Source organism: Camellia sinensis, chromosome 14, assembly GCF_055761805.1.
Source record: "Camellia sinensis isolate YWXY chromosome 14, ASM5576180v1, whole genome shotgun sequence".
Lineage (NCBI taxonomy): Eukaryota > Viridiplantae > Streptophyta > Magnoliopsida > Ericales > Theaceae > Camellia > Camellia sinensis.
In genome coordinates this window covers 14,208,197-14,233,426 of record NC_138974.1, presented here as the reverse complement: position 1 = coordinate 14,233,426, position 25,230 = coordinate 14,208,197, and the positions used below count along the sequence as shown (strand labels likewise).

Here is a 25,230-nt window from a genome sequence, read left to right as displayed (position 1 = left end):
TGTGGTATTCTCATTTATCCGTTCATAATCAACTATATAAACGAGTAAAGGTGAAGACACAACCTTACAACTCAAGGTGAAGACACAACCTTACAACTCATTTCGCCCTACGAAATTATTATTCATTTGTTTTAAAAAATTAGCATGGCTACATGGTTCATAGGAGGGAGTGGGGGTCGCAGAGGTGGTAGGAACTTGCAAAGGGGTGAAAGTTCACGACGAGGAGGGGGAAGGGGAAGTGGCGATGCTGAAGATGAAACACCATTTCCTTTCTTGGATGCCTCTTGTGCTTATCATGATAGGTTTGGGAAGCGACATTTTGTCATGCCCAAGTACTATCGAGATCCATGTGGTTTGGTGGAGGATCCATTAGAAAATCAAACAGGATATGGTTATGCAAAGGCTAGACTTCTTAAGTGGCCCGCACTATTTATAGAGCGAGTGCAAAACGAAAGATTATGTCGGGAAAGAGGACTGAAGGTGCCAAAAGCACGTTCTGTTGAGATCCAAAAGGAAGATCCTGATAATGTTGATCGACTATGTCAAACACTAGAACGTGAGATTTCTCAAATGGGTCGTAGATTGGCCCGCGATATGCAGCTACTTATACTTAAGAAGGATGCCCAGAAGAACAAAACAGAACCAAATGTTGCGGCTATCAAGGCTATCATGGAGGATCCTGAACTTGTCTCTGACGCTGAGCTTTCGGATTGTTCAGACTCTGAGCCACCTGCCGATTTAAGCGCGAATTAGGTGTTAATGTCTACACTTCGGCAATATAACAACTTGCATTAATATGTAATGTCTGTGTTAGAGTAAGTATAACTGTTATGTTATGTTATGTTATGTTTATGTTTAAGTTTATGTTTATGTATTGTGTCTGTCAAATGTTACGGCTATTAATATGCAATATTAGATCATGAATTAGGTGTTTCTCTATCTAACTGTTATGTTTATGTATTGTGTGTTCAGTTAAGAGTGTCCAGGATGTATGTAATGTGTGTTCAGTTCATGGTGTCCATAATGTATTTTTGTGGGAGAATTATGTCTGTACTACCTACGTAACTGAAAACTATTACATTTGCAACTTCAGTTATGTTGTTTTCATACCCGTATGAGTATTTTGTAAAGTACTGACTTCGTATATTATGTATTAAGTATTATTACAAAAATGTTGAGAAAATTTATTTTAGGAGCTCTCGCTGTGGCCTTTGTCTTCTTGGCCTACTCCGCGGTGGTCTTCGCGTCTCACCCTTCGTCGTTGCTCGTCGAGTTGCACAATGTGTGGGTGTGCTTCGAACTGTACAGCATGCATATCACATTCTAACCCATAACAAAGACCATACAAAAAAATAAATTTTATAAATGAAAACGGGTACAAAACGGTTACTAAACTAGTTTACTAAACTGATTTTCTGAATTACATTCTCACCTTCTAACCCAAAACAAAAGAATAAATATATATTTATGTTTAAATGAAAACGGCTTTCGTAAAGCCAAAATAATTTTCTAAATAGCACCTTCCAACCCAAAACAAAGACAAAAGAAAAAAAAAATACATGAAAACGACTTTAGTAAAGCGAAAAAAAAAATAATTAATTACACAAAACAATAAGCAAAAAAAATATTTACATGAAAACAACTTTAGTGAAGACGAAAAAAAAAATTTAATTACATTTTCTAAATCAAAACAAAGACAAAAGAAAAAATGAAAAATGTAACATGACAACGGCTTTAGTAAAGCCAAATAAATGAACGTGATTAGCTTAATAATATCTACATGAATATGATTTTGAAATTATATATATGAAAAATAGTATGTAAAATTAATATATGAAAAGAGGTTTTTTTTTCATATTATGTAAAATTTATGAATTACACATTCTAAACAAAAACAAAAGAAAAAAAAAACATATTTTAACATGATAATTGCTTTAGTAAAGCCAAGTATTAAAATATACAGTGTAAATATATTTTTTAAAATATGTTTTATATTTTTTTCTTTTGTTTTATCTTGAAAATAGCGTTTTATTCCAACAAAGTTTATGTTAAAAACGCTGGGTGGGAAAAAAATTTCTGTTAAAATCGCTATTAGAAATAGCGTTTTTTTGGCAACAAAATTTGAACTGAAATCGCTATTATAAATAGCGTTTTTTCTGCAAAATTTTTTTTGTTAAAATCGCTATTATAAATAGCGTTTTTTTGGCAAATTTTTTTTTGTTAAAATCGCTATTAGCAATAGCGTTTTTTTGGCAACAAAATTTTGTGTGAAAAGCGCTGTTAAGAACAGCGTTTTTATTGGGAAAAAAAGTAACGCTATAAGCGCTATTCGTAACAGCGACTTATTAATCAAAGTCGCTATTTGTAATAGCGATTTTTCTGTTCATCTACTTTTGCGCTCCTAACAGTAAAAGCACGAATAGTAATAGCGCTTTAGCTTAGTTTTGGAATTCCGTCAGAAGTTGGCCTAATTTTGGAAATACAATGTAAAAACGGCTTATATTGGGAAAAGACCCGAAATAGCCATTCTAGAAAAAATTGATGGATAAATTGTTGGAAAATATACCTGATATGTGGCTTCAGTTCCTCATTGCAAGTAACCTTGACGGGGTTGTGGTAGGCTTTTTTTTTTTTTTTTTTTTTTTTTTTTGAGTATAGTGTTAGATATTTGAGGGATCATGCATTTTATTTATTTTCTTGTGTGTTTGAATCTAAGGCCAGGTCTTGTTAATAATCTCGTTTTTTATTTTTTTTATTTTATTTTTTCTTTCTTTCTTTCTTAACCTGAAAGTGAAAATTTGTTTCATTTGTTTCATTTTCAAAAAATGGAAATTATTCAAAAAATTACCAAAATTTTGAAAATGGAAAAAAGTTGTTTTTTAAAATAAGTTTTCATTTTTTCCTTCCTCCGCTTACACTCACCACTACTAACAACCATCCAACAAGCTCTAGTCGTTTTTGGGAAGTTCTGAATATTGAACGGTTACCGCAAATGTCTCCAACTATGTTTTGACAGCCCTTTGACCATCCCATGACCTCCTATAGCACTCAAGCCACCAACTTTAGTCACCCCTGCAACCGACTACCACATCCAGCGACCATCAACTGTTGGCCACCCTCAACTATTGGTCACTACCAAATATACCTCTACTATTAGCGTTCCATTCGAGATGTCGTGAGCAAATTACATGTCAAATTTTTATTTATTTTAAAGATAGATTCTTAAGAAAATATTTATATTGATATAAATTTATAATTTAAAGTGACAAAATGTATTATTTTTTAATTAAAAAGTGACATTAAATGATGGTTCAATAGGGTAAATTATTTTATTTCATTATCGCTCGTCTCACATACTTGTGCTTACTGGTTAGTATTGCGTTTGTTAGTTGAAATTCCTTAGCTTATAAGTTTATTTTAGGGTCAGTTCTCCCTAAAGTTTCACCCATTTTTTATTTTGGCCCTTTAAATTTAATTTTTTTTTTTATTTTGACCCTTCATGTTTGCAATTTTTTTTACTTTACTCCTAAACTAATTTTCATCCAAAAAATAACAAAATCTGCTACATTACCAATATATCAACTCCATGTATGATGTAAAAAATTCACTAAAAATGTAAAAAATAAAAAAATAGAAAACAAAAAAATTAGATTTTTTTTTAATCTTTAGTAAACTTTTTCTCAAATTTATTCATAAACATTATTACATTATAGATGCATCTAGATTAAATGCACCTAAAAAAATAAAAACAAATTTAACTAAAAAAATAAAAAAGTTTACTAAAGATGAAAAAAACGATAGTAAACTTTTTATTTTAGAATTGACAATACAAATGTTTGAGTCAGTATATTTTTATTTTTTTCATCTTCAGTAAACTTTTTTTTTTCTTTTTTTAGTTAAATTTGATTTTATTTTTTTTAGGTGCATCTAATCTAGATGCATCTATAATGTAATAATGTTTATAAATAAATTTGCAAAAAAGATTCAGTCTAAAACAAAATTCCAATTTTTTTGTTTTCTATTTTTCATTTTTTGCATCTTTAGTGAATTTTTTACAACACACATGGAGTTTATGTGTTAGTGATGCCATAGATTCTGTTAGTTTTTTGGATGAAAGTTAGTCTAAGAGTAAAGTGGAAATGATTACAAACATAAAGGGTCAAAGTGGGAAGAATTGCAAATATAAAGAGCTAAAATAGAAAAAATCAAACTTAAATGATCAAAGTGGAAAATGAGTGAAATTTTAGGGAGGTAAAATGTAATTTACTCTTTATTTTATCAGTGTTTTCTTGTCTTTAAAGATTATTTTGATACCAATGTTAGTCTTGAAGAGAAATGTAACAAAATTATTAAATTGAACATGCATTAAGAAAATAAAAGGGTAAATTATACTAAACTTTTTTGATATTTGAAAAAAATACATTGATTTCTATAAATTTATGATAATTACAAGTTTCTTTATAATTTTAATTTACATAATACTTTATTTATTTTTTTTATCAAAAATTCGTTAGTTGTATAGATTAAGAAAATAATATTGCCATTTATTTTATAATGAAGCATAGTCTTTCTTTGTTTATAGTTGTATCGTATCTACACATCATCTGTATTAGTTTCAATAATTTAAACCTTTCTAAGAAAAGAATTCAGTATAATTATTTTAAATTTGTGAATCTTTTATTAATTTGTTTGGTTTTTAGTTCTCAAAAATAGTTTTTGAATTTTTTATTTTTCATATTTTTTTTCTATTTTTTTGGGGTATTTTAGTCATTTTTTAGATGCATCTAATCTAAATGTACTTAACAAATAAAATATTTACAATTTTTTAAAATAATATAATAAATACAAAAAAATTAAAATAAAAAAGTACTGATGTTTTATATAAAAAAAAAAATCACAAAATTTGTACTTTTTGTTGTATATAAATTAAGTTGATTTAAAAGGTCAGAAAAATTAACATATTCAAAAAATCACCACAAAAAAAGAAAAAAAAAGGGTAAATTACTCTGTGCACCTGCACTTTGGACCAAATTTCACTTTAGTGAAATTGTAACAATTAATTCCTTGTATTTTTGGTCAAGTGTCAGTGTCCCTTTTCTGTTATTCCATCGTTTAAGTCTTATTTAATCTAGTCATGTGACAAACATGTAGCTATGAATAAGAGTAAGAGAGAAAAACCATCCTCATTTTTTACTAACACACACTTTGTCCCACATAATAAGCATATGAGAGTTGCATAATACAATATATATATATATATATATATGTGTGTATGTGTGTGTGTGTGTGTGTTCATATGTTGAAAATATGAAGGAAGAGGCAACAAAAGTAGAGTTTTTGAAATAAACAAATGCAACAAAGAAATCAAAAAGAAATGAAGAGAAATAGACGGAAGATTATATTACTATAGAAAACAGAGATAAATGATTCTAATTTCTGCAAAATCCTAATTCATCTTTTTAATCGTTCACAATTTGCGTTTTGTTTGAAACGAATACAGTCATAATTTGATATAAATTTTGAGATGAAATGTGTATAAGCAAGAAATTAGCGTTATTTTTCTTCTTTGCTGTCTTTTCGTAGTCATATGCTTGCTAATAACTTCTATAGAAACTTTATGTGGTAGAGTAATAAAAGGGAGACATTGACACTTGCCACTACAAGAAAAAGCATTTTTGCCGACCACTTTTAGCTACCAAAACGAATTTAGTCGCCAAAAGTCACGGAATTGGCTACCAAAAATAATATTAGTCGGCAAAAGTCAACTTTTTAGCTACTAATTTTTTTTAGTAGGGGAATGTTGATTATTGGTTACTAAAAAAAATTTAGTAGCTAAAGATATTACAATTGGCGACTAAAACAATTTTTAGTAGCTAAACATATGACAATTGGCGACTAAATAAAAATTTAGTAGCCGTAGAGGTACCTTTAGCTACTAAATTATTTGGTAGCCGAATGAAAATAAAAAAATTAATTTTTAATCTTTCCCGACCAAACATTTGGTCGCCAAATGCCATGTTTCGGCGACAAAATTTTTTTTAGTCGCTGTATACCTACTTTCGGCTACTAAATTGTTTGGTAGCCAAATGAAAATAAAAAAATTAATTTTTAATCTTTCCCGACCAAACATTTGGTCGCCAAATGCCATATTTCGGCGACAAAATTTTTTTTAGTCGCTGTATACCTACTTTCGGCTACTAAATTGTTTGGTAGCCGAATGAAAATAAAAAAATTAATTTTTAATCTTTCCCGACCAAACATTTGGTCGCCAAATGCCCTGTTTCGGCGACAAAATTTTTTTTAGTCGCTGTATACCTACTTTCGGCTACTAAATTGTTTGGTAGCCGAATGAAAATAAAAAAATTAATTTTTAATCTTTCCCGACCAAACTTTTGGTCGCCAAATGCCATGTTTCGGCGACAAACTTTTTTTTAGTCGCTGTATACCTACTTTTGGCTACTAATTGTTTGGTAGCCGAATGAAAATAAGAAAATTATTATTTTTATTTTTATTTTTATTAAGAGGTTGTACACCCACCATCCAAAAATATTAATATCTTATTTTTTTTTATTATCTCAAAATATTAATTTTTTTTAAAAATTAATTATTAAAATAATATGAATTTCTGATTTTGTCCTTTTTTTAAATACATTAATAATACAAAAAGTACAATTATGACAATTGATATGTCTAAAAAAATATACTATCAAACGGTAATTTTGAAAAATTAATATTTTTAAAATGTAATAATTGTATTATAAAAAGAAATTAAATTCTGAAAATAGATTATTATTTTTAGATGGAAGAAGTAGTCGGCTTTCATTTGATGGTTGAACACATCTTATAATAATTGGGCCCTCACGCGAAAGGTATGCTAAAATGGGCAACTTGTTATTGGCTGTTTGTCGATAGTTTTACATTGCAAAAATTTAAAGGTATAGTTACAGGTCAGTCTGATGAATTTAATTTTTAATAATAAATTTATTATTTTTAAAAAGTACAATTAAACTATTTATACTTTTTACATCATCATATTTCAATAACACTAATAAATTAAGAATAAATCAAAATTCACAAATAAAAGACAAAATATCCCAATTATTTATCATTTTAATAAATTTTTCAATATTATTACCAGTAAACTTGTTATTGGCTGTTTGTCGTTCATCTCTCTTCTCTTTATGTCTCTCTCGCTCATCTCTCTTCTCTCTGTCTCTCTGTCTCTCTCGTCCATCTCTCTTCTCTCTGTCTCTCTGTCTCTCTCGTCCATCTCTCTTCTCTCTATGTCTCTTTTCTGTCTCTCACTCTCACTCTTTATCTCTTTCTTTCTCTCTCTCTCTCTCTTTCTCTCTCTTCTATCTGTCTCTCACTCATTTCTGTCTCTCACCATCCATCTCTAGTACCACCTTCACCACTACTACAAACGCCATTCCACCCCCACCACTACTTCCACTATCGCCACTTCACCTCTACGACTACTATTACTACTATCATCACCACCACTCCACTACCACCACTACTACCATTACCTCTCTTTCACCCCTGCCACTCCATTTACACTACCACTACCACAACTTCACCACTAATCTCTTTCGCGAGGGCTAAGTGTGTAAAAAAAATTCACACTTTTTGCGAGGGCTAAGTGTATAAAAAAAATTCACTCATCATGGCTTATGAGTAAATAATACATATTTGTAAGACTTATTGATATTATTTCAGATTTTAAAATTTTTCTTAATTTTTTAATAATTAATTTTTTCAACTTTTTAAAATATTTAAAGCAAATTTGTTTATTTTTTAGATTCACTTAATTATTTTTTAGATTCACTTAATTTAGATATATATATTTTTTCAATTTGAGGGATTTATAAAAGTAATTGACGATTTAATGCTAATTGAACTAAAGGCCTAAGCTGGGGCTGTGCGTATATATTTTTTAGTTGTACGTTAATGATTTTGACTGCTAAGATATGCTTGAGAAAATGATTTTGACTGCTAGTTACAACTGAATAATAAATTAATTAAATCCACTTGACACATGATTTCTTCATCTGTCTTTATCTATGAGAAAATATACATATTGCATGTTCTAAAATTATAAAATATTGATTAGTGCCTAGTTAGTCATGCAGGAGTCCCAAAAAAAAAAAAAACAAGGGTTGAGTTGGCTCATAATTTTTTGGAGAAAAAATTTTCCTTCTTTTTTTTTTAATTTTCTTTCTTTCTTTTCTTTCTTATTATATATATATATATATATATATCTATATAATAAGGGAGGAAGGTTTTTGAAAATATGTTAAAATGTATAAGAGATACATTTCATTTGAATGGTTGGGATGATTCCTAATCAATATCTAAGGGTGCAGATTAAATTTTTTCCCGCCCAAACACTCTCTACCCTCTCTCTCGCCCACGTCTGCCAAACACGTCTCTTAGAACTCTATCTCTCCACGTTCTCTCTCACGTTGGTGGATCTCGGTCAATGTGTTGTAGTACAGAGAAAGAAAGAGATGGGTGTTGTTGTGTTCACACACACTCTCTCTCTGTCTCTGGCTCTCTCATATCTCTCCGCTTTTTATCTCTCTTGTTCATCTTTCTTCTCTCTCTCTCTATGTCTCTTTCTCTATCTCTTGTTCATTTCTTTTTGTTGTCTTTCTCTCTCTATCTCTCTTTCTCTGTGTCTATCTCTCGCTCATCTTGTTTCTCTCTCTCTTTTTTTCCCTCTCTCTGTCATTTATCACTCTTCTCGCTGGCTCTCTCTATCTCTCTTGCTTATCTTTATTCTCCCTCTCACTCTCTCTATATCTCTTGTTCATCTCTTTTTGCTGTCTTTCTCTCTCTCTCTCTCTTTGTCTATCTCTCGCTCATCTTGTTTATCTTTCTCTTTTTTTCTTTCTCTCTGTCTCTCTCTCTCTCTCTCACTCATTTCTCTTCTCTCTCAATCGTTCATTTCTCTCAATCACACTCATCTCTTTCTCTGAGCCCATTATTATTGAAAGAGGAAAAAGTCAAAAAATGAAATGGGTCTCTCTTTCTCTCTGTCTCTTACTCTCTATGTCTCTTACTCATTTCTCTTCTCTCTCTTTCACTCATCTCTCTTACTCATTTCTCTTCTCTATCTCTCTCATCTCTTTTCAAATATATATTTTTTCAAATATTTTTTTTCAATTATAATGTGTATAATTCCATCGTCATAAATAATACAAAAAATAAATATAAATATTTTAGGCCTAAACAAACATGCTTTTTAGTTTATGTTTTTAATTTTTTTTAAACATTTTGTTCAAACCAAACGCGTTTGTAATTTATATTTTTCTAAAAATAAACAAAAACCAATTTATAAAATTTATGGAAATTATTTTTCATTAAAATATTACTCCTACTTCTACCAAAGTAAAAAATAAGAATAATTTTTTATTCATTAAAATAAAAATGAAACAAATAAATTTTCAACCTTTATAACTGGAAAAAATAAAGAAGCAAAAAAAATAAATTCATTAACTATAAAAAAAAATTATTTTAACAAAAAATAATTTTTTTTTTAAAAAGAATCATTTTGCTGTTTAAATATTACCAAAAAAACAAAAAAAATTTCCCGCTCGATTTTCCACCCCCTTTTTTCCATTCCCGCTCGGCTTCCCCCCTCCCCATCTCTTGAACCAAAATACCCAATCTGAAAAATTCACAGATTTTTCTCTCGCTTTCTGTCACTCTCGGTCTCTCTCTCTCTATTTTTTCATTTCTCACACTTGCTAGGGTTTTATATGTCCCCAATTGTCCTTCCTATATATCTGCCCCAAATAAATAAATATATATTGATCGCATTCAGTCACGCATTTCGTGACCAACCCAAATCGAGTTTCCCCAGTTTTCGAGTTCCCTTCGGAGCAATTACTGCGATTTCTGGTGGAATCTCGTATTACTACTACTTTTCTTCACCGAATTTGGTAATTTCTAATCTCAATTTCATTTGGGTTTGATTTTAACTTTATGGAAATGAAGTGTGTCGTTTTCTGAAAATGAATTCTTTGCAATTAGATGTTTGTATTGAGGGCTTTGAATGTTGGGTTTTGCTCAAAGTATGTGGATTGAAATATGTTGATGATTGTGGACTTGGGTTTTTTAGTAGTGTTAATATTGAAAAAATATTCATCATAAGTCATCAAACCTGAGTATGTATATAGAATTTAAGAATTATGTATTAGGGGTATTAAAAGTGTTCGAATTTACCTGATTGAAGTGCGTAGTTTGAATTATGTTGGTACATTTGGATGTGAACATGTGTATAATCATCAGTTAAAGGCTTATGGCAATATGGAATTTGAGTGTAATTGCATTTGGAAATTAGACTTTTGGATATTCTGAATAATGCTATAGTTATTATGGAAATTGACATTGGAATTTGGTAATTTTCTAATCTCAATATCACATGGGTTTGATTTCCCCAGCCCTCAATCCAAATAAGTGGCTTGAGTTTAAGCTGCAAGACAGAGCAAAGGTCAGCCACAATACTCACTTATTCAGGTCATCCTCTTGTCACCATTATTCTTCAGATGTATTTTGGTTTTAAATTACTTGCATACTTGTTGATCAATGAAACCATGTTATATTTAAAGTAGTCTTGTCATATTTTCAGCTGCACTATCAGCTGCCTATTTAATCTGTAAATTTCAGTGATGCTTTTAGTCAGCTGATCATGGCTATATGATTATTAAAACAGAAGGGTGAACACACTGTAAGTTGAATCCAGATGTAATTCATGGGAAGAGTGCAATCTTGTGTCATTACTTTGTGGTGTGGTTACCTAACCGATTTGTTTATTTTATTTTTGTTACATAGGATACTGAGAAATTGCTTAATTACTGGCCCAATCCCAGATTACATTGGTGAATTGTCTGATCTCAAAATTTTGTAAGTTCATTCTAATTGGCTTTCTTACAGAGATTCATGGTCTCTTGATTTTAAGTTAATATTGATTTGATATCTCTAAACATAGAAATGCTTTATTTGTGTTCTTATTCTTCAATTAAGTAGTTTTGATATTTATTTAATTTGACATGTTATATTATATCTGAAGATTCCTTGTTTGTTATGTTAGTTTTATTTTCTGTTTTTTAAGAAAACTAAAAACTCTATAACCACCTTGATACTTCAAAGAATCAGCTAGCCATTTACTAATCATGGAGATGAATAAGACCTTTAAATTTCATATATGTTCAATGTCTACTGTTATTCATCTATACCTCTTACCCCTTTTGTGCATACCAAAATTATTCTTCGGATTTTATGAAACAAACTTTCTTTAAGATTTGTTGTGTAGGATCTGTTTGAGTCCTAGAAATTATTGGGGAGCAAAGTGGATGTAAATTAGATCGCATTAAAGTCATCTGCGAGGTGTGGGCATGATGCTGTACATGAATTTGATAGGACATAGGCACATATTAAGTCACATCTTAAAAAAGAGAAATTGGGACATGACAGGGACAGGTATATGTGAAACAATATTCAGTAATATGCTTGCAACAGTTGTTGAAGGGTATGTTCTAAGATTTTTTTTTTTGTTTTGTTTATTTATAATATATGTTTTTAAATAAAATAATAAAATTGAATACTTCCATACAGAGGAAAGGAAATATTCATGTAGTAGGTTAAATGAATGCTTTATTGTTTATTACAAAAATAGATATGCTTTCTGCCTTGATAAAAGACATTACAAGGCCTGGTGCATGATTACATGTCAATGAATTTGATGTAAGAAGTTCATGTAACCAAGTTAAAAAAGAACGATATTTAAATTGATTTTTTTTACGTCTTGGGAATAAATAAATGAACTTCAATTATTATGGCAGCAAAAAAGAAAAAAAAAAAAGAGAACAAACTCTTCACGTGCAAAGTATAAAAGTGAATCCCCCTTTTCCCCCTTTATATCTTGAATAAGGTACCACACCCAAAAGGTTCAAAGAATAAAAATAAACAGGGAATGATTACTTTTTTTTTTTTTTTGATCGGTGAAAGTTAGTTGTTAGTTGTTAGATTAGTACCTACAGGAGTTGGTCTCCCCACCCATTGTAAAGCACCCCCTAGAGAGAGTTGAACCCATGACCTCCCCCTAGAGACCAAGCCCTTAGGAAAGTCGTAGTGGCCAACTAGGTTACACCTAGTTAATTAATAGGGAATGATTCCTTAAGCCACACAAATAGACTTTCAAGAGCCATGGGGCATCCCTTTGGGCTAGAAATCTGAAGCTCCTTCCCCTCAAAAAGATCTCTCTCTCTCTCAACACACCACATATCACACAAAATAACATAACCTTCCATTCCCTCCTCTCACTTATACACTAGTATTTGATGACGTTATTTTTAATTCTTTTTTTTTTTCTTCTAAAGAAGACCTTTTCCAATTTATAATTTTATAACCCCTTGTATTTGCATAATGATAGCTATATATATATGCATTGTTAATGCTATGAAAAAAAAAAAAAACTCATTCTATTTGTAATAATGATAGCTATATTCATTGTTAATGCTATGAAAAATCCTTATTCCTAATTTCTAACTACTTATTGAACCATCTCTCTTTTTTCTTTTTAATTTGTTAAATAAGCTCTTTTAATATAGTTTCTAACATCAAGTTGTTCGAGAAACACCATACATTTTTTTACATGCACAGAGTCTGCTTTGTCCCCTGCTATGCTATCTTGAATGCTTGGAAGTTTTGGCCTGTCAAGGTGTTCATGCTTTATAGTATGCATGTATGCAAATGTTCATATTGTTAATCTGGTGCTTTCAATTAGAACCACTACATCACTCATCACTTCCATCGGTGTGGATGCCCTTAGAATAATTCAAATATTGTACACATTTGAAGATATAAGCCTTTAAAATTTTTAGTTACATGCAGTTTGAAGATATTAGATATGGACTAAAATGTTGCTGCTCTTTAGTTAGTTAGTATGAAATTTGGGTAATATAAATTGTTCCTGTTTTACTAGGTTGTCTTTTGTCATTTAATTGAGGCTACCATGTACTGAAACTAACAATTATCATTCTCTAATATCTGCCTGGTAGAAATCCAAATGTATTTCTTTTCTTCTGAGAAATGTGAAAGATGAAGTTTTTCTTAATGAGTTTCTGTAGTTCTTAGTTATGGATAATCCTGTTGCCAACAGCAGGGAAGAAATGTTAATTTGGATTTGTCTTGTCTTGAGTTATTTGCAGAATCCAAACAAGAATTTAATGGCAATTACTCAGTTCAGGTGTATACTGTGCAAGCTTGCATTCCAAAGTACCCAGCAGCACTTTGGAATGCTGAATTTGTGCAGGCAGAAGAACTCTTGAGGCAGCCTTCCACAATTGATAATTGCTTGTGAGATAACAGGTATAGAGAGTTCTAGATGAGAGTGAGCAGCATGTCCAGGGCAAGGGCGAAGTAGCAAGCACCAGCAGCAACAGCGGATACAGATCATATCGAGATGTGGTGGCTCGGTATGCTTCTGCGTGACGAGGGCGTCACGGGATTGGGTGGGGGAGAGTGTCACGCCCCCAGAATTCTGTGACACAAGGAGCAGCATTTGAGGGATGCTGGAAGGTTCCAGAAGGCTTGAGAACGGACTAGAGTATGCTGGAAGACTCTAGAATGTGGTGGAAGGGTCCCGGGTGGCCTAGAAGATTCTGGAACGTGGAAGAACCTTGAAGTGTCCAGAGAAGCCTGGATGTGTCTGGAACATCCTAGAATATCCTGGAGAAGCCTACCATGTACTACACTAGTCTAAGAGAGTTCTAGAATGTAGTAGATAGGGTAGTTGTCCTAGATAGTTCTATGGAGAGTTCTAGATGAGAGTTTGTAGCCCTTGGATCAAAATGATCCTAGCCATCCATTAGGGAGGAGGATGGCTATATAAGGGGGAAGGGTCTCATTTGTAGAAACAACAAAAGGAGTGGAGATCCAAGAGAGCACTTGTAAGTGTGAGTGTGAGAGCCTTATAAAGCTTTGTACACAACTATACTTGTAAAGTTATCTTGTATAGTGAAGGCATTCTTCCACCTAAATCTTGTGTGTCCTAGTGTGGTTGAGTGGGTAAGGCTGACTTAGGTGCAACCAAGAGGGTTGGAGACATCTAAGGCCGCACGGAAGGCTTGCGAAGTCTAAGTCCGCGACAGTTAGTGACCACCCATAAAGGCAGGTTAATGGTGCATTAATGACCAGCCATAAAGGCTGGAGGCTCCCCTTCTCTCCCCTATACATGTATAAATTGAGACCCTCCTGTCTAGTCTCAACACAAAATTTTTTGTTTCCATGTTACAAGTCAGTTTGCTAGAAAGTTCCTATAGTGAGAGAGTGTTGCCACGGTTTTTGTTCGCTAAGCTAGATAGAGAGTGCTTCTGCCGTAATTAGTTTTGACCGTCGTATCTTGGGAGATAGACGCTGTAATTCCTCAAGCACTCGACCCGTGAGGCAGCAAAAATCTGTTTTAAGGAAACTGCTACCATGCAGGCTTCGGTTTGCTTTTTTTACCATTTTATTGTATTGTGTATTTCTATTGTAATTTAGTTGTAATTCTCAGCATGTGTTCTTGGTATATAATTTTGATTTATTCGTAAATTTATGTATTTAATTTCACAATTTTGAACAACAATCTTAAAATAGATTATATATGTTTCCCATGAAATTTAACAAATATTCATCTAGTAACTTAGATATATGTATATATATATATAGCTGCTACTGTTTTGTTCCCTGAAAACTTTGTTGTGTTAGATTTATTCAAATAAATAAATAATTGTTGCTTAGTTGTTTATTTGATGTACATGCTAGTCTTACCGAGATAATCCATTGACTTTACATATACAACTACTGTTTGTATGAGGCATCCACGATTAGCCTATTCATTTATTTTCCAAACCCATACTATTTCTTGTATATTAGTGCGTGATTAGGAATTTTGGAGCATAGTAGGGCCACTGTTGCATGCTTGCTAATTAAGGGCCTGGTTTTGGGTTTTTTTTATATTTTTATTCCAATTTAATTTGAATACGTTTCTTTCCATATCTTTATTAAAGGTTGTATTTTGATTATTCTAGTAGAATTTTATTTTATGAGCATGATTTTCAAATTTCCTACCATGATTTAAATGCTGCTTTATTTTCTATTTTATAATATAATTTGCATGTATATAAGAGTATAAATTTATTTTAGTTACCATCGACATACTAATTAGTTTCTACAATTCTAGTATAATTAACATGTTCAATAATTTTTTACATACTAGCTTAATTCACATGTTTATTATTTTCTAGAATTTTAAGATAATTTGCATGTTCTTCATGTTCTAGTTTTTGGTGTAGGTTACATGTTTAATTGTAAGAATTATTTACACGTTCATTGTGAACCATTTACTTTGAATTTTTTGGTGTAGGTTACATGTTTAATTGTAAGAATTATTTACACGTTCATTGTGAACCATTTACTTTGAATTTAATTTTAGAGTTATAAATTTTTTTGTAACTTGTTTATATTTATTTACATGATAATTGCTAGAGTTATTAGCATGTTTATTGTAAATTATATTTCGGGTAACACTTGCCTATTAATGTAATTTATTTATTTGGAGTTATAAGTTTAAATGTTTATTGTTAATTTCATTCATAACTCATGACTATTAAATTTTTAATTTAATTCTTAGAGTTATGGGCTTTTTTTTTTTTTTTTTTTTTGTAACTCCTAAGATTTATTGTTGTAACTCACCTAGCATTTTAATTAGTTAATTTTTGTTATTAAATAGTTTGCTAGATGGTTTTAAGTTTCTTTAGATTGTTTGGTTTGTATTTTCTTGTCTTTTTCTGCTAACTTTCTTTACAAGAATGCATATGTGAAAGGGATTGGGAAAACAAATATAAAACCAAATGAATAGTTTTTGGGAGATACAAACAAAATTATGGACGACTAACCTTTATGATGAACAAGAATAACTAAGCGAGGAAAGAAGTTTAGAGGAAAATAATAATCCTATTTGGATTGGTTTACATTTGTTTAGTAAAACATTTTTTTTTTTTTTTTTTTTTTTTGCTTGGGTTTAGTTGGTTTTTACCAATTGTGTAAAAGAATTTTATTTTCTTGTATTGTTATAGCAATTTTTTCCATTGTTTGCAATTTTTATTAGCGATTTTTAAATTGCTTGTAAAGTTTGGAACTTGGTTTCGTTTTCTATAACAGAAACCAAAGGGTTTAGCCTTAGCAAAATAGTAGTTCTTATTTGTTCAGAAATGACAACTAAGACGGATTTGGTTTCAAACCTTTGGGGTTTGTGAAAGTCTTTGGGTTTAATCATTTTATTCCCAAAGTGTTGGAAAACCAAATTTGGAGAAAGTTTTTGGTTATAATCTGATTATTTTCAAAGTGTTTTGGTTTTGAGAAAAGAAACCAATTTTAGCATTAGTTAAAATATTTCTGATTTTTATTCAAAAATAATGGGCTCAATTGCAGGAGTACCGGTTAACTTTTATGAGTAGTGTAATTCAGGTAGGAAAGTTGCCCTTTAACACTGTGGTTAACGGAAAGTTGTCCCTTGTCTGGATGATGCCACAGCATATTGTAAACAGTCCTTACCAGTGATGATCACGACCGAACTTTCTCGGATACGGAGAAGACGAAGATGGTCAAAACCAATATATGGACACAGTCACTTTGAAGGTGTTGGGGGCTGAACTTCGGGATGAAGTTGCCTACGTATCTCGAACATGGGAATCAAGCCCACGTGGTCCATGTTGTCACAACCGAACTGTCGGATTCGGGGAGGGCAAGAATAATTAAAACCATTACATGGACTGAGGCGCTATGAAAGCGTTGAGGGCTGGACTTCAGGATGAAGTTGCCTACGTATCCCAAACATGGGAATCAAGCCTTACGTAGTTCCGGTTAAGGTACACTCGGGTATTTTTAACCTTCACTTTTTAGGCTCTAACTTTTGCCAAGGCGCCCGTTACGAGTTTTCAACCTTGCGAGCTTTTTTTTTTTTGTATATATATATTTTTTCTTTTTTTTTTGTATTTTTCTTGTATATATATTTTTTCTTTTTCTTTTTTTTTGCATTTTTCTTTTCCTTTTTTTTGTATTTTTCTTGTATATATATTTTTTCTTTTTTTTTTTTGTATTTTTGTCTTGCTCTAACTTTTGCCTGGGTCGCCCTTCCGGGTTTTCGACCCAGCGAGCCTCTCAAAGGGTAAAAGTGTAACAAGTCCATGCCAAATGGTTTTGAGATCCTGAAATCATCTAAATCCAGGAGAATGGTTGTTGCGTTGATTTGCAGAAGGATCCATCACGGTTGTTTCACACGCTTCTTCCGGTGAGATCTGATCTTCTTGATTTGATTTTGGTGCCTCTTGTTCGAGGGCTGCTTCTAATCTGGCCACACAGACCTTACATGGCGGTTGACCGTTGAACGTTCTGAACGGGTTCAAAGTTTGAAAGCGAATGGGTTGAATCTTGAAGCTGAGAGCAATCCTAGGCTGCACAATCTCAAGAGAGATTCCACACAGGTCTTCACAGGGCCGCGCAAAACATTTGTTTTTGAAAGTTTTTAAGAAAGCGACAAATCGCTCGTGCCAAAGATAGTGTGGAACCAATCTGGATCAAGCCAGGGTCCTTCTCAGTACTCACGCTAACAAACATGGTTTCATTCATTAAAGGCTTAGCATGCCTCTCCTTTTCTCAAATTGATCAAAGTTTTGCAAAACTCGAGGAATTCCTTCCTCTTTGTTTTCATCGCAGTGTTAAAGAGGTTTTGAAAAACATAGGTCAATGCAATGATTTTCAGGGCACAAGAGAACAGGTGGAATGCACGGCCGTCCGATTCAAATCCTTTGACACAACTAGCTCAAAATAAGCATGGAAACATGATAGCCGCAGCTGCTCCATTCAAATTCCTTGATTGTAACTGGCTCCACAACAGAGACAGACTCAAAACAAAAGGGTATTTACAAAACCAAAACGGTGTTCAAGGCAACAACCCTAGAATCACCTGACATCCTATACAACGGGACTGACTCGGTACTACAAGACAGACCCAAAAACAAAAAGACTGACTCAAAGCAAAGAGGTAGACTCAAAAACAAAACAGAGAACTGACTCAAAACCCAAGCCAGAAGCTACAAAACTGCATTTACAAACGCTCAAAAAGTGCGTGCCAGACGCCACATCTAAAATACACCGAGCGTCGCCCGTAGGTGGTCCAACCCCTGATCACATACTCGCAGTATCCTCAAAGTCCAACAGCTTGGTGGTAACAGACTTCGCTGAGGTAGGTGGAAGAATGACCTCATTATCGATCAGATCCTGCACTTCATGGCGAAGGCAGAAACAGTTGTCGGTGGCGTGACCGGTCTGTTGGTGGTACGTGCAGTACAAAGCAGCATCTTGTGTGAGAGGGAGATTCTTCGGGAGAGGCCGAGGTTCAAGGGGTTTAAGGTGCCCCCTTTCGGCGAGGATCTGAAGTGCCTTAGACAGAGGCATGTAGAGAGCATGAAAGATCCTGCGCCCTCGGGGCAGGTACTTTGAAGTCTGAGTATTCTTACTAGACGCACTAGCAAAAGGGTCGGCGAGCACTGCCTTGGTTTTCTGATCTTTCCCAGGTGCAGGGTCAGGAATAGGAGGAACTGTTTTGGTATGACGGGGCCTATCCCGATTTTCTGACTGACTTGAACTACCCTCAGGTGGAGTGGGGAAAGCATCCTCCACAGTTTTTGCCACAACTGCAGATATCTGTTGCTTGTTCATCCCCCCGGCTTTCAAAGCCTCGACTGCCCGCAGCAGTTGTTCAATGGGATTAGTGTCTGCCTTCATCTTGTCCTTACCCCTGGCCTCAGCCTGATCGAGGGTTTGGCTTGATGTTGATACGTCATTGTTACAACTTGAGACAGCCTCAGGTTGGCTGAGCTCAATCACAATCCGCCCCAGTAGCGGGGGCTCCTGTGGTACAAAATTTCCGGCGTATGAGGTGGTTGGTGACGAAGCCGACATCCCATAAGCAAGATCAGCCACAGACCTCTGGAGGTCACCGATCATCCCCATTAGTTCAAATGTAATAGGCTCGCGAGCCTGATATAGCTGGGGTGTCCAGACCGGGTGCGCAACTGGTGACCTGGGTAGGTGTGGCACACTAACATTAGCTTCATCCCGCAGGTTGGTTCCTTGATCTTGCGCGGCTGTCATTACCACAATTTCCTCTGAATTCTGCGCCATGGTAAGTCCACTGCACTGAACGGCGATTGACGGCTCAGATATCTGTCTTGCCTCAGCAAGGGAGAACACTGGCTATTCTGTATCAACTCTTTGAACTGAAAGAAAAAAACATGCAGCGTTTCAGCTCAACTGAACCGACACAAGGGCAGCTGAATAATTGTATTTTACCACTGATCACTGTCCTAAAAAATCACTGCCCAAAACACTGAATCTGGTACCCGCAGATACAACTGATTCCCCAAAACACTGATACTGATGCCCTCGGGCCTGATTCTCAAACTTGCAAACTGGTATATGCATTCCCTGCAGAGATACACTCTGAAGCACATAGCAGATAAGTGAGAACCAAAACACCTCTATGTTGGGCTAGGGTTTCCCTGTCCTATTTTGTCAGGAGCTAGGGTTTCACTACGCACGCAGCAGTTTCAAACAACCTATAATCGGGTAAGCAACATTTCCTAGTGTGGAATGGTCACTATGGATTCCGAATATGCACTAGGCCGAATGGTCGAAAAGGGTGCCCTGGTAAAACCAGGGTTTGTGTTCCCATACTGTCAGAGCCCACAACCGGTCAGCCTTATGGCATGCTTTGACAAACTCAAGCCTCCGGCAAACCGTTCAGGAATGGCAGATGGCAAACACGGTGTCCTAGGCACACCAATGCACATGCAAATGCAAAAAGACACATAAATAAAATCAAAACAGGATATCACGAGTTCGAGTCAAGCTCTCTAAACTCCCCAGCAGAGTCGCCAGAAACTGTAGACGCGCCTGCGTGAGGCCTTCGTGCTACAGTTCGGACTCAATTTGTGTCACGGTTCTTAATCTGAACCAAAGAGTCCAAATCTGGCAAATCGTTTTGAGAAACAGATTTTTTTGAAAAAGAAGTGCCAAACATGAACTGCTTTGCCAGATACAGAGTCGCCACCTAAATATTTTATTATGGGGGAATTTAGGAAACCCTGACTCGGTGTCAAAGGCCACGTGTCCGTCATCACCAAAGTTGCCTCGGCTCGGGAGCTTGGGTACGATTGGGGAAGGTCAGCTATGAGCATCCCCTCTCGCCCGATCCGAAGATCGGCCTCTACTAATCGTGATATCTGTTTTTGAAAACGTTATGTGTTCTTATTCCGGTTATTAGCCTAGAATTACTATGTTATGCGCACAGCAAACAAGTATAGACCAAATTGCCTAAATTGGAATAAAACATTTCATATCCGTTTGTTTGAAAAACAATTTGAAATTTGCTACTCGCAAGTAGGCTAAAGCACGGATTTTAACGAGTTGTTCCAACTCAAACAATCTAACCTTCACCCACAGGCATTCAAGCAGTTTATATCACATAAGCATCTAGCCACATGGTAAGCATGCTATCATGGCAAACACTCACACTTATGCAAGATGCTAAAGCATAAAAGCTTATATCGTACTCCGTGCCAAAACAAAGAACTCGTTAGCAATCAATGCATGATCCAAGTCCATGTTTAAATGCCTAATGCAACACATGTGGAATGTCACTAGAGTAGGCTTGGCTAGTCTATGAATGATATGTGAAAATGCACAAGTAGCATGTATTCAAGTTAGATTTTAAAATACTTATGCAGTTAGCATGATGCGCCGAGCCCGGTGCATGCAAGACTAATGAATGATGCACGCATGCATAGCATAAGGTATGCTAAAGTAAACATGTCCTAATACTAACCATCAAAAGCAGGTAAATAAAAGGGAGAAAGAAGTGGGGGTTGGAAGACATGCACATACGCACCCACACTTATTACAAATTCGCCCTCGCTCGGAGGGTCTGAAAGAATAATACAGTCCGAATAACAAACCAACTATCCTAGCTAATTAATTATTACAGACCAACTAAATTAGTTAAGCAAATCAACTAATCTAAGAAAGCAATAAACGGTTTCGGGAAAAGAGCCTAATGCAATGCATGCTCGGTCTTGCTCGGAAGTCCACTGCCATGCACAAGTTGCCTCTGTTTTCCCTGCTATACTCCTCTGAAGACTACCGAAGTCTCAGGATGTGCTCACTGGATGTTGGGGAATGCCACCGGCTAGAGAGAATCATCATCGGCTGTGATTTGGTGTCGATCGGCCAAAAATGAATCCATCGGCCACCGATGGATTGCCGGTCGGCACTCTGTGCAGTCGATCGGCAAAAAGTTCCTACAGAATCTGTTTGACAGCAGTAGAGGACAGAGCTTTGCAAGACAATGTAATTCAAGCAATGTATGCACCAACCATATCCCTTATCATGTTTATGACTCAAAGGGACATGGTCCTTGGTTCTCAGACCATCAATCGCGCATTTCAATGCGTGATGGCCCAAGAGACCAAGTTATGCATGTTGATTTCAAATACAATGCAAACCAACAAACAAAGGCCCAACTCCCATCACTAAACCAAGGAACAAGGCATGCACGCTAGATGGAGTGCAACCTAGGCATGTGAACTAGCATGCAACATGGGCATATAATGCATTTATGCAAGTATGCAAGCAAACATGCAAGGTAAGCATGCAAACAAGCAAAGGATGGACTTAAGCTCGTTTGGGCAACCCTTAAGGAAGCCCAAAACAGTGGCCATCAACCAAGGAAATGAGGCCAAATGCACATGCAAGCATACATGACAACATGGACCAACATTTAAGCACATAAAGGCAACTTTTAAGCACACTTTAAAAGAGGCATAGCATGGACAATTAACATGCAAATGAAGCTCTGAAAATCATGCTATAGGAGGTGCCAAACCAACTAAACAAAGCAAGCATATCATGCAACCAAGCCCAACGCCTAAGGCTCACCAAAGAGGCATTGGACTACACTTATCAAGACCGAACATGACATGATTTAAGCAACTAAAATCAGGGTTTTAGCATGTCAAAATGAACCCCAAAAACCACTTAGATGACATCTAAATGACTTATACATGGAAGCATGCACAATGCACTTTCAAGGAGCATGAAACACAAACTCTTGAAACATCAAAGAGCCATGAAATGCAAGTATACAAGCATGCTAAGTGGATTGAAATGACATGGCAAGTGGTTCCAAACCACTGAAATGAGGCAAGGATGCATGCTACACACTCACACCCTTGAAGCCTACAAGCTAAAATGCAAAGGGGCTATGCAATGCATGCTAAAGTCGACCCAAACAACTAAGGACAGACCTTAAACATGGAAAAATAAACATGAAAGCTTCACAAAGCTAAGCCTAAAGCATACTAGAACAATGGTTTACAACCTAAGGCATGTTAAGGCAACAAAATGGCATTACAAGGCATGTATGCTAAGAAAGCATGGTGTACCAAAACCAACTTAAAACAATGCTATATCACGGCATAATAAGCATAAAAAACAGCCGAGGCATGGTCAACATGAGCCTAAGCTAGGTGCTCCCTCAAGAGGCAAAAATGATCCTTTTCAAGGACAATAAGGAGAAGGGATGGCCCTCTCCTTCTTAGGACCTCAAGGCACCATCCTCACCTCTGAAATCCCTTAAGATTTCAGTGATGAGGAAGCCCAAACACCAAGGTCTCGGAGCTCACCCAAAATGGAGCCTTACAAGGCTTAAGAGGGGTCAAACAACCCCAAAGCTTGAAGCAACCTTAAACAACTATTTAGAGGGCCTAAAAACAAAACTTTTTTATGTTATACACTAAGCTCAAAAATAGATGCAAGATAGGCTAAAAAGCTATGCAAAAATGGGATAAAAAGGGACAAAAGTCTTACCCTTGTAGACCCTCTTCACAAATGGTGGACCAGCAGTCTCCTTAGGTCCAAACCAGCTTCAAAACTCTGAAAACAATCCCTTAGAACCTCAATAGCCAAGGGAAGGTGTAATGGTAGGTGTTTGTGTGTAATACTATGAACAAACACACCTAGAACACTCAAGAGAGAGAGATATAGAGATGGAATATATATAAGCCCTAACCTAAAAACCAGAGCTCTCTAACCATGTTTCTCTCACCTTAGAAGAGGGAGGAGAGCCCTCCTCTTATAGAAGCTCCCTCTTGCAAAGCTTACAAAACAAGCTTGCTAAGAGGGAAATCCCTCCATACACGTGTATGGAGGGGAGCAAAGATGGGTGCCTGCTATCACAGCTGGCACAAAATATCTACTAAAAGTAGATGAACAGTGATCGGCCATCTAAAATTGCCATTTTGACAAAATAAATGGCCAATCGGCAACAAAGAATGCCGACCGGCAATATATATTGCCGATGGCATAAAATCACTGGCCGGTGGCCTTAAGCCATGGCCGGTGATGTGTGGGGATGCCTCACAAGGCATTCCCTGCCCCTCCAAGGCAAAACACAAGTGTTTGGTGCAAAACCAGACACAAAACAGTCGAGTCGAGAGATCCTGAGGCAAGGCGCGCAACCGAGACCTCCGGGAACTCAAGACGAACACAATCATAGATGATCACCGAGTGTTCCAACGGTGACGTCCAAGTCTTGAGGCCGGTCAAAAATTGGGTGTCTACAACATGTCTTGATGGTTCCCAGTAGTGGAGAGGCTACTGATCATATGTCAAGACATGATGATTCTAAGTAATGAAAGAGTTTATTGATCCTATGTCAAGACGTTGTGATTCCTAGTAGTAAAGTGACTACTGATCACAGGTTAAGACATTGTGATTCCTCGTAGTAGAAAGTCTACTAACCACATGCTGAGAAATTAGTGATTCTTAGTGATAAAACTCCTGGCCGTGTTATGAAGCTTCGAATAGTAGACTATTGAACATTGGATTTGTGTTTCCTAATAGTAAGACTATTGGCTTCAAAGTAAATTAGTTGATGACATTCTGGGAATGTATTTAACTGTGATATGATTTTGAGAATTTCATAATCATTGTGACACAAGGAATTGTTTAAAGACCCAGTATGAATTTCTGGAAAAGGCCAAAAGCCTTTATATAAATTCTACAAATGTGGGAGTGTCATGCAAAAAGTGATAATAACTAAACCCAAGACGGTTAGGATAAGCCTAAAAATCCGTTAACTTTATATGCACATAATAGCAGTACATATCGATTTCTTGTGTATAAGTTTGTTATTCCATATATACATAAGAATACTATCATGGAATCAAGAAATGCATCTTCATTTGAAAATGTATTTCCTTGTCGTCTCCAAAAAGGGATTCAGAGTTCCATGAAAGAGGTTGAAGGTGACAATGATCACATAGCTGATCAAACAAATGATTACATAGATGATCAAGTTGAGGAAGTAGATGAGCCAAGGAGTAAAAAGGCTAAGACCGCAAAGTCCTTTGGTCCAGACTTCTTGACTTATATGTTCGAGGGAGAACCTCGAACTTTCCATGAAGCTGTGATTTCATCTGAAAGTCCTTTGTGGAAAGAAACAATTAAGAGTGAGATTAACTCCATCTTACAAAATCATACTTGGGAGTTGGTTGATCTACCCCCAAGTAGTAAGGCCTTAGGGAGCAAGTGGATCTTTAGAAGAAAGATGAAAATAAATGGATCAATTGGTAAGCATAAAGCTAGGCTAGTTATCAAAGGATACAAGCAACAAGAAGGCCTGGATTACTTTGATATGTATTCACCTGTGACAAGGATTACATTCATTCACATAGTGATTGCGGTAGCAACTTTACATGGTCTGGAGATACATCAGATGGATGTAAAGACAACTTTTTTAAATGGAGATTTGAATGGAGAAATCTACATAGAGCAACCCGAGGGGTTTTCAGCTCCAGGACAAAATAAGAAAGTCTGTAAGCTTATCAATCATTGTATGGTTTGAAGCAAGCTCTTAAGCAATAGCATGAGAAGTTTGACAACGCTATGTTGTCAAATGGATTTTGAATCAATGAGTGTGATAAGTGCATATATGTTAAAGACACTGACAGAGGTTATGTTATCTTGTGTCTATACGTTGATGACATACTCATTGTTGGTGGTAATAATGAAATGATTAGAACTCCCAAGAGATTGTTAAACTCCAAGTTTGACATGAAA

The 25,230-nt window shown here is 35.1% G+C and overlaps 1 long non-coding RNA gene across 1 annotated transcript; it reads left to right on the top strand.

The window, feature by feature from the left end:
* Positions 1-9,601: 9,601 nt before the first annotated feature.
* Positions 9,602-13,376, top strand: LOC145807530 (uncharacterized). Its single transcript, XR_014350673.1, has 3 exons — positions 9,602-9,947; positions 10,449-10,911; positions 13,218-13,376. It is a non-coding gene; the product is annotated as an uncharacterized LOC145807530 (long non-coding RNA).
* The last annotated feature ends 11,854 nt before the right edge of the window (positions 13,377-25,230 follow it).